Genomic DNA, 11,451 nt, shown 5'->3' with positions numbered 1-11,451 from the left:
TTCATTTGAAGGCATGGGAGTTATTGGCTGCAGAGGAAGAACCCCATTGTTAAAAAATGGCCTTTCATCATGAATCAAGCCAGAGCCTTCTAACCATAAATGATTAATCTTTGTGTATAAGACACTGCTACTGTCCTGTCATATGATAAGTGGGAGGCACAAATAGACCAGATATGTGGGATGACTTTAAACAAGACTATGTTCACAGAAAGATCAAGAAATACATTTGGGAAATAGAACATAAAACGAAGGTCATGATAAAATACTCTGTTGGGATATAGTTTAATCTTGCTGTGGGTTTCCAGGGGTTTCCAAACCCTGTGTGACTTCTCAGTCTTTGTCCGGGCTTTATGGGTTGCCTGCACCCTTCTCCGCCAGGTCACTCCATCAGGTACATATTCAAGTTCTCATAGCTTGTCTTTCTTTTATTCTCAATCCACCTTCTCTGGCCTTTCTGGTCCCTGCCTATTCCCCTTCCTGCCTCTCCGGATGGCTTTCCACAATCTAGTCTTTACCTTCAATCACGCTTCAGTCTCCTTCGTTTGATGTTTTCTTCCACTAACCAAACATCTCTTTCCAACCTCGTCCTGATGTGCTCGAACCTCCCCCTTCTGATGCTCTCCTCCACCAGCCTCCTCTCACTTGCCAACCTCCTGCCCCTGATGTTCTCATTTACCAAGCCCCAGCTGTTCTTCTACCACTGCCTCGTCCTCTGGTCTCCAACCTCTCTCTCCCAACATCCTCCTGATGTTCACAAACAACCTCCTCCTGCTGATGCTCTCCTCCACCAAACTCCTGTCACTTTCAGACGTCAGATTCAAAATAAAGGGGTGTACCTGCACTAAATCCCTGGTCCTTCACGTAAGCTATATAAGGTTCAGAACAAAAGAGTGGACCAGTGGAAAAGGGATGACACGGGTAATTCAAAAATATTACACATTTTAATCAATAAACATATAATACATCATTGTATGTATTGTTTTAAAATCATAAATTCAGTTCATCACCATATATTCCATATATTTGACTTCCATACTCAATCCCATACTCACTCATTCGTATATGCAACTTCTTTTAAAACAGCAAATTTAACAATTTGTACATAATGTATTGGTCTACTAATACAGATGTTTCCAAATAGTAATTATCACAATTCTTTACGACCCGGTCCATATTTTCAAGTGTCATGTTTTATCTGATTTAATAATTGACCAGAATATTCACATAAATCGTCGACACGTGTTTCGGTCCACATACAACAGAACTGACTGCCTTTGGTTTTTCCAGACCTTCTTCAGGACGTAGGGCAAGAGTTAATAGATCTGCCCTTGTATTTGAAATGGTATAAGCCAATTTCAGATCTAAAAAACATACATAAAACACTACAGTATCCCATGTCATCCATATTACTTTATTAGTGACTAATATTGTCACATGTGCATTATATAGATAAACACATCAACCTACTCACCCCTATGTATAAATTCAAGGGATGGTGAGTAGATAGTTGGAATGAATCCTCCAAGGTATTTCTAGCTTTTTTGAGACCCTGTGAATCAACAGAGATAATACTAAATTCTCTGTATCTATTCATTCTGAAATCTAAAACATATTCTCATATATGGCCAAATGGACTTACAGTTTTTTCTTGTTCTTGACCGCCAGGTATTATTTTCCAATTTTCCTAGATGTCCCCAAACTACCTCAGGCTCCAGACATCTACAAGAACCAGAACAGTATAATGTGTCTTTTTTCTGTGTTATTTACCCCTCCTGTAAACCATGACTAGTACAATTAGAATCGGTGTGATCACTCACCCAAATTCCTTTTCGCACTCTTTGAATCGGGTTGTGGTGTTCTCTTAGCCCAATCGCAGGAATCCACCATCAATGATTATACACGGAGGACAATCCTACCGGGAAGCAACAATTCACTTGTCACTATCATGTAGTTCTTTTAACCGATTCACCCATCTATAGTTCTGTCATGAATTACATCTATGAGTCATATCACTCTGCGAGCATATTATTTTTCTTTTTCAATTAGCCCCAGATGGTGGGTGTTTTGATGGCATATGCTTTTCTCTACACATACCCTTTTTCCACCACATTGCGAAGAAAGGGCAGTGAGTCCATCTCTACACTGATGCAAAACCTCCCCTGCTCTTATTCAAAGCCCGGTTGTATTGGCCATTTTCGTAAGAAACTAGAAGATAGCGACACTGAGTTCCCTACTCTCCAGTACTGAATAGAGTTCTTGTCATTGTGTCAATTCTACAGGAAAATGATTTATTCGTGGGGTATAGCTGCGTTCTAAAAACTGTTGAGTTGTTCATGGAGGTGTGTAGGTATGTGTGCAGCTAGGCTGAAATTGTGTGTTGGTGTAGAGGAGAGAGTGAGCATATGGGTATGTGTGAGTGTCTGTGCAGATGGGTGGGAGAACCCTATTTCAGATTACCTTCCAGTGCCCACTGAGCTGATCGTACCTATTCTAGAGGTTCGGAGTACTGGTTCACTGGGAGAGATTCTCAGTCTAGCGAAGAGTTTGTTCTGATTACCAGGATTGAGTTTGTCTTTCCCTGTTTAGCAGTGTCATCAGTGTTGAGTTGCCCTATTCCTAATTTGTATTGGGTTAAGCGAATTGCAGGTCTATGGCCATCCCTTGTCTCGTTGACTCTGCCATTGTTTAAATCAGTCTAGCTGCACACATAATTTCATACACAAGCTCCACCATGGCCAGAATGCAAACTCTGAGGTCAAAGGCCTTGCTGCACACATTCTACTGACCTCACACAACCAACACACAACACCTAGAATTAGAATACAGCTACACACCACGTAAACCACACTGGCTGCACACATACTGAGTACACAAAAGCACTGTTTACTACCCTACTCTCTCCACTGACCTGGACTACGGTCCCGAGGGCGTTCAACCCACAGCGCTTTGAGATCATACCAATGGTATATAAGAAATTATACAAATGCACAATAACATAACATAACATTGTCTTTATTGCTGGAATTACAGGACACACTGAAAGACATGTTTGCCTCTAACCTGCTTTATAGTCTTTTAAGAATTCACAAAATGTTTATGTAAATGACCATCTTGTACAGAGTATGCTTTTGATAGGTCATTTTACCCAGAGAAAAAACATTCCTTCAGTATCATTGGAAAACTTCTGTCGTGTCTACGACAAGCCCACATTAGCATATCTTGCATCCACAATTTTCTCTGACAAACAAAACTGACATGCTAATTTTAGTCTTGGCTGGATACAACTATGGCAGTGTTCAACTTCTGCCAAGAACATCTTCCATGCATCAATGTCTAATCCTTATCTGATTGCTGGGATCTTGCCAAGTTAGTTTAGTGCTTAACACCCTTAGAACAGATATAACCTCTATCTTATGGCTGCCAAAATAATAAAGCTGGTCTCTCAGAATAGTTTGTGTGACACACGTTGGGCCCTCTTCTGTAAGAACATAAATACATGTATCTAAGCCTCTATTACTGGCTTGGCTTTTATCAGAATCGTATCTGCTTTCTTTGCCAATTTCCATATTTAACCTAACAAACCTAATTATCTCACTGTGAGATGCTGCCAAAGACTCTCTCCAAATGCATCAGCCTCTCGTGCTTTTCTGAAAACTCTTGGCATGGTTCATAGTCCTTCACAACTGGCTTAGGATTGGAAACCATTTTGAACTTGAGTATCCATTTTGAAATATCTTTTTGTCTGACACTGTATTTTTCTTCAGGGAGCTATTATTTATTTAATTAAGCATCTCTTACTTTGTATCCTTTGTTCATAATATATACTTATACACTTTTGCTATGTGTGTGATATTTAAAGCACACTTCATTTCTTGGGCCATCCTAACCCAAATATGTGCAGTGCCATGTGCACTTTTTACTTTTAATAAAGGCAATCTAATCCTGATTTCTACAATGATGGAACTATTTCATCTGCCTATCATGTTGTCTATATTCAGTTGAGGGGGGAGGAGTTGGCACACACTATGCATAGTGAATCAAGGTGACTACGGAGTAAATATTTTGTAATCGCGGTAACTACAGAGTAATTTTGTTTTGGCATCCAAACATAAAGTACAATCTTGCCTCAATCAAATGAGGAATCCATGAGAAAATCTGTAGAAGTGGGTTCAAAGGTGTGGATTTGTATAGCCGGACAAACATACACACACACATACATACATTCAGCTTTATAGATAAGATTGTGAAAGGAAAATGTAGATACCATTTGTGCATTCTTTTTATGCTTAACTTCATTTTATGGCTGTCCTGAGGCGTAGGAGGGCAGTAAAGCCCACTACTTCGATGTCCTCCTCTGTCTCTGGAGAGCATTTGATTTTACACCTGCATGACATTTTCAGGCAGGCGTAAAACAAATGGATTCTAATGGAATATGCCTCTCATTGGTATCTGCTGAGTGGTGGATTCCATTAGAATCCATTACAAAATGCTAGCTGCAAAAGGTAAAGTAAAGGTGATTTCGCCTTCAGTCACTCCCCTTCTCACCTTTCACTGGCACAGCCAGAGTCAACCTCCAAAAGTGTAAGTGAAAAGAATGTTTTTCACTGTACCTATATTTATGTAATTTCTTTTAGTGCTGGAAGGCACTAGAAATTTGAACGGGAGACTTCGGAGGCCAGGGGTCTCTGAGACATGCAGGAGTACCACCTCATAGGGACAGCTGCCACAGAGTACTGTTGTTAGTGCAAGGTCGAAGGGCATCTACAGAGCCACAGACAAGTCAGAGCACATGAAAGTAGGGCTTGTGGTACAGTCAGAACACCGGTCAAAGAGGTACAGGTGCAGGGTCGAAGCTGTTTTGACATAAAGCACTGTGCAGGGTCGTAAGCTTGTACTGCGGTCGGGTCGACAGGGACAGGAGGAATAAGATAGATGACGGATGCCAGTCCACTGACCAGGCGGGAAGCGGAGACAAAGGAGGTAATTGAACAATTTTTGAAGAAAAAGATGGGAATATGTATTTGGTCGAATATTGTCAAACCTCTGAGAACTGTGGAGGATTTCATTAATGAATTGCTGTTCACCACATGCAAAAAGTATTATTGTAAGAACAAGATCCATGTCATTGTGACATGTCTGTGGAAAATGTATTGTATAACAAAAGGGGAGAATAACGAGGTTGCATGGAAGAATTCACTACTTTGCGACATGAGAAATGAGCTCATGTACACACGGCAAATGGCAAATACTCATTGTATGCAGATGTCATCCACTATTGTGCTAAAAGCACAAGAATGTGAGGCCATTAGACAACATCTTGCTGACTGTCAGGAGGAGCTAGGGTTGTATACTAATTGACCTTTTTACAATTGACCTCGGGAGAATCGACCTTGGGAGAATTGACCTAATTTAGAAGGTCAATTAGGACATAAATGTGGGGGGAAACCTCCCCGCAACCCCCAGCCAATCCAAAAACTCCTGCAGCCTCCTAACCAATCCCCTTATATTATTTATAATCCAAAACCAACCCAATACATGTATAAAATAACTAAAATAATATAAAGGTCAATTGTGCAGAAGGTCAATTAGGACCAATATAATTAGGTCAATTGTGCAAAGGGTAAATTGTAAAAGGTCAATTTGGGTAATACCGGAGCTAGAAATGCACAAAAATGCATTTGAGGTGTACAGACAGCAGGACCCAGACACAGATGATTGGGCGTATCCGGTGCTGCCTGTGAAAGCTGTGCAATAGGAAGAATATATACGCCAGCCACGTTATAACAAGGCAGTCAATGTGGCACCAATCACACTACAGACAATGGGAGTTTTACAAAAACCAAAGTAGACAGTACACCCACGGTGGATGAATTGAAAGTAGAGTTTGATTTAGATAATATAAATTATAACTCTCTGACAAATGATATATGGGCAAAGATAAAGGAGGCTATGGAAAAATGGGATGTGGTTCATAACATTGCCCGAAAAGATAGGGAACTATGTATACAGTTTGAACATGAGCTAAGAGAGGGTGGACAGCAAGGAGCATGGGATTCTACACAAGGTAGACCGCAGGATATGATGAAAATGGTGGCCCTCCTAAAAGAGATGCCCCGATATGGGGCGGTCTGCCCAATGGAGCGCTGTGCAGCGCTACACTCCACGTACAAGACGTTAGATGCACACCAATTGGACAGGGTACAAGTTATTATAATCTTGAAAGCAGTTTGCAACCCATCAAGGTTGATAATTCTGGGGTTTTCTGATATAGAGGACAATGACTTAGTGGAAGATAGGGCTAAGGGGAAGGGAAGTAGATGGAGGGTGCGCTTAGATTCCTTTATGGCATTAATGAAGAAACATCACAGCATACTGGCACTTACAAAACTGATGCAAGTAATAAACATCGGACGGGACTAGAGCCCATCCGACATGTTAACACAAACACTCATGAGGGACCCAGTGGTGGAGGAGAAGGTGACAATATGGCAATGACTATCTGATGAAATTACAAGGGTATTGGAAGAAAAGGTGGATGTGGAGGAAAAACTCAAAACAATCCCAGTATGGCCATACATTCTAAATGCAGACAATGATACATGGTTGGCAGTAAGGAAGGTTATACCAGTGAGGGAATACAAAGAGTGGAAAGATGGCAAATACATGGAGGAGCAGGGCTGGGAACCATTGTCGCCAATGAGAAATGTCACATATGAGGCAGAAAGATACAGCAAGGTGTTGTATGTCATAAAGACAGCTGTCAAATTGTACCAGAACGCAGGGGGGACATACAGCCTTGGGGCACATACTGGGAGCAGCAACACAAGCTCAATGACATAAAGGAAAAGGCTAAGAAATTGAGTGAACAAGTTACCAGTACTGCGGCCACGCCAGTAGCTGCTGTAACAAGCTCCACTGAATGCTAGGACTGGGACAAACCGGCAGAGTTGGTTGCCACAGTGATACCCCAGGCCAAGATAGATGGGGCCACATGAAGGCAGAAGGTTATTTTTCAACTGGTGGAGTCACACACATTGCGACCATATTGGCGGATAGTGGGGCGGCACTAACTCTGACAAAGGCAAAGTTTACAGACACCAAACTTTCAAAAATGACAACCATGCCTGGGCTATGGGGGCCCATAATAACCTCCCTGATAAAGGAACGATCCATTAACTTAAATGGTGTAAACAGGGGCAAAGAGCCATGTGCAACAGGGGGGGAGGAGGACATTCTTGGATTGACACCATGCTGAAAAGGGGGGCAGTTATTCACCAAGCAAATCAGTGCCTCTGCCTCCAAAGTACACGTTATACCGATGGCAGTTGTCACAGCAACAACAAAGGGCGAAACACATATCCTCACACACACAAATAGGACCATAATAGAATGAAAGATTGGAGAGATTTCCAGACATATGGGCAAAACAAAGGCTGGATTTGGGGAAGACACAGGATAAGGTGCTATTGAAACTGACTAGCATTCCATGATATGAAAAACCATATGGGATACCCCCGAGGCGGCAGAACAAATAACTGATATATTGAAGGCCCTACAATAGAGGGGGGCCATAGCAGAACATTCAGGGTGGGTAGCATTTGTATCACCGGTATGGGCAGTGAAGAATCCGGACAACTCATTCTGCCTAACAATTGACTACCGCATAATTAACCAACACTTACAATCCAGACCACAGTTCATTCCCAGAAACTATGGCAAAAATACAACCAGGGATGAGGGTGTTCAGTGTCCCAGATATATCCAATGGGTTCTACTCTCTCCCGTTGCATGATGATTCACGTGAGCTAACAGCGTTCGCTGTAGAAGGGGTGGTGCATGCATGGAATGTTTTGCCACAGGGGCTCAGGGACAGCCCCACCATCTTCCACGCTGCAATGAAACGTATACTGTAGGGCATAACATGTACAAAGAATGTTATTCAATATGTGGATGACATATTGATATGCAACGAATCAGAGCAGTTACATGAAGAGCACCTAGGAGAAGTGTTAATGGCATTACATGAGTGTGGACTCAAGTTGAATGTTGGGAAAGCACAGATTTGCATGACTAAGGTGCAATTCCTAGGAGTGACCATATCAAGAAAGGGAAAAGGCATATGCAGAGATAGACTGCAGTTAATTAACTCGTTACCACTCCTAACTGACCACACAACGTTACACAGGGCCATAGGGATTTTGGGTTTCTCAAGGAATTTCACACCCCCATTTGCAGAACATACCAAAATACTGTACGAATTATTGAGGACAGATAGATTTGACTGGACTGAGGTGCACACTGAGGCTTTTCAGAAGTTGAAGAATGTATTAAATGGGGCACCATCATTAGTGAGCCCAAACCCGGATATGCCCTTTTACATATGGCCAATGATATTGGAAAATACACAAACCGCAATACTGACACAAAGATATGGGGATACTCATCACTTAGTGGCCTGTAAGTAATTAAACTACAAAATGGCTGAATTAAAATACTCCAGATGTCAAAGACAGCTAAGCACAATGTACTGGGCAATAAACAAGTTCCAATACATAACTGGGCGGGCTATATGCATTATCAAAACAAACCACAAACCCCAACAGATGCTATTATCCTCTAAAATGTATCAGGGCAATGTTAGTACACAGAGGATAGGGAAATGGATTGCATTACTCACAACAATTACACTACACTTCGAGGAAGGAGGACAGAAATGCATACCGGTAGATGGCATATGGCTAGATGAGCCACATGAATGCAGGGCAGAAACAGTGAACACCCTAAACGACATACTTAGGGCTTGTCCACCTGATGAAGATATTGATGGTCCCCCATTCGTTTGCGATGCTAGCTCAACATATGTGAATAACAAATTACATGCAGCAGTAGTGTACAGGAAAAACAATCTGTGGCAGTACGACTCTATGTTGTTTGAAGGGAAAAGTGCACAGTACGGCGAGCTCCAAGCGATAGTGCTGTCACTTGGAAGAATGCAGAAAATGCCACCTGAACAGTAGTAGTGGACTCAGACTATGGGGGTCATTCCGACCCTGGCGGAAGGGGGTTAACGGGGCCAGTAGAGCTGCCAGCCCAGTTAACCCCCTACCGCCTCATTACGAGTTCCGCTCGCGGGACCCGCTAAGGATGCCTGGTTTTACCATTGAATGGGAATGGGGTTGGGTTCCTGGAATGGGGAAATACCGGGCCCTTCAAGGTCGGAATGGCCCGGTATTTCCCCATTCCATGAACCCGGACCCAGTACCCGGAATGGGGGTAGCCATGCCGCAAATAGCGGCATGGCTACCTCCAAGGTCGTAATGACCTCCTATGTGTTTAAAGAGCTCACCATATACTTGCAATGGTGGAGAGACCAACACTGCCAGGGGAATGATGGGTCAGTAATAAAGTTTGAAGAAGATTGGAAGCACATCGATGAATTATCAGGACAGCGCAGTAGAATATCAGTTATTAAAACAAAAGCTCAAAAAACAAAGGGAAGATGGACCAAAGGAAACAACAGGGCAGATGCCGCAGCAAACCTGGCAATAAAAGAATACTAACACACACCTGTGCCCCCCATGGTGCTCCAACAGGGAGGGGACAAGGGTCAAACAACCAAGCAAGGGGAAGTACTGGAAGAAGAATGGCCATTGACACCCCCGCCAAAAATACAGACAGAGGAAAATGAAGATTGGTATGTGGCAGACAGAGAGGGGGCAATGAAAATAACACTGCGAAGAGGGAAGACAAAGGAACAAGGAGGTAGGGAGAGGCTCCTATCGGAATTATAGTAAGAATACCACATGCTGATGCAGTACATACTCGAAACAAGTGTGTGATGTCATCCAACAGAAGGACAGTACGTGGTGATACAAATCACACGGACAATGGGTAATAATACTACCTACAGTATTAAGGAAAGATGTCCTGATATAGACACACGGCTACTGGACGCATGAGAGAGAAGAGAATGGGTTCTGACGCCTGACAGCAATGGCCTGGTGGCCAACGATATTGGAAGTTTGGCAAACACATGTGTCCAATTGTGTAACGTGCTGGAAGTGAGACCGGAGAGGAAAAGAGAAGATGATCCTACTCCAACACGAGCAACGAAGCACAGAAGCATGGCAACATATCCATTTAGATCATGTGGCTCCACTGCCAAGAACAGCAAAAGGGCATGGATACATATCATTGATAAAATCAGAAGATGGCCAGAGGCATTCCCAACCAGAAACTGCTTGGCAAAAATGACTAGACATTTTATTACAGGACATAATAGCAAGGTTTGGCATTCCATCAAAAATGACATCAGACAATGGTGGTCATTTTTCATCTGAGCTAACACGAACACTGTGTGTCAAACTACGAATTGAACAGCGATTCCAGATCCCATATCACTCCGAGTCTGCCAGGATGGTGGAGAGATTGAACCTGGTGATCAAAAAAGAACTATGTAAGATAATGAATGAAGAAGGATCACAGTGGGACTTACTCCTTCCATTTGTACTGCACGGGCTGCGATCCAGACAACACCCAGCATCCAGGTACTTGCCTTAGGAAGTACTGTTCAGAAGAAATATGCCTAGCACTGAGAAGTTATTGCGCCACTGACAATGGGGGCACCCAAAGATTACGAAGTTTTAGATACAGATTACAGATCATCTTTGGTGAACAGACTACCGGGCAATCCTAAAATGACAATCCCTAAGAAACACAGGCACAAACTGACATTCATACAGTGAGAAAACACAACAAAACAAGTAGGGCATGTGTACTACACATAGGTGACACAGTGATACTACATAATGAGGCTTGAACCGCGAAAGGCCAACCTAAATGGAAAGGACCCTATGTGGTAACAGACAGAATAAGTAACATAGTATACTGCATTGACCAATGGGACGGTGAAGGTCTGGTTATGAGGCACCTCAGCCAACTGAAGCAAGTAAAAAAGGGAAGGTAATATGTAGAAAGCAATGAGTACGACAGGGGTAGGAAGGAGGGCAGAGAAAACAGGAAAAAAGCAAGGAGCGAAAAATGTACAGCAAAGGGGTCTGGATAAATGTATGTGTTTTTTGTCTTCCAGATGTGCCTGTGCATATGGCCAATGTTCGCAATACTGTCGATTGCCACAGCGAAAAGGCGCATATGAATGGAATTATCAGCGTAACACATGCGGTGGCCGACACGTTCAACATATCTAATTGTAGGTTATGTTTACAGTTCCCTACGCATGCACAACAAGGAACACCATTAGTGGCCGAGCCATTTACTATGGAAAAGTGGGTGAGGGGTGTAAGGGCAGGGACCAGAAAGGATGAAACTGGACTGGCGGTACCCTCATTTACGTTCCAAGAATCACTTTTGCACCCTTCTGCATTAACTCTGGGGGAGGGGTGAAGGAGTGTGACCACAAGATTATGCAGCAGGGAAATATGGGCCCTGTGC

The sequence above is a fragment of the Ambystoma mexicanum genome, chromosome 1p (assembly GCF_040938575.1).
Source record: "Ambystoma mexicanum isolate Mex_15411 chromosome 1p, UKY_AmexF1_1, whole genome shotgun sequence".
Lineage (NCBI taxonomy): Eukaryota > Metazoa > Chordata > Amphibia > Caudata > Ambystomatidae > Ambystoma > Ambystoma mexicanum.
Note: the sequence above shows the minus strand (reverse complement) of the source record.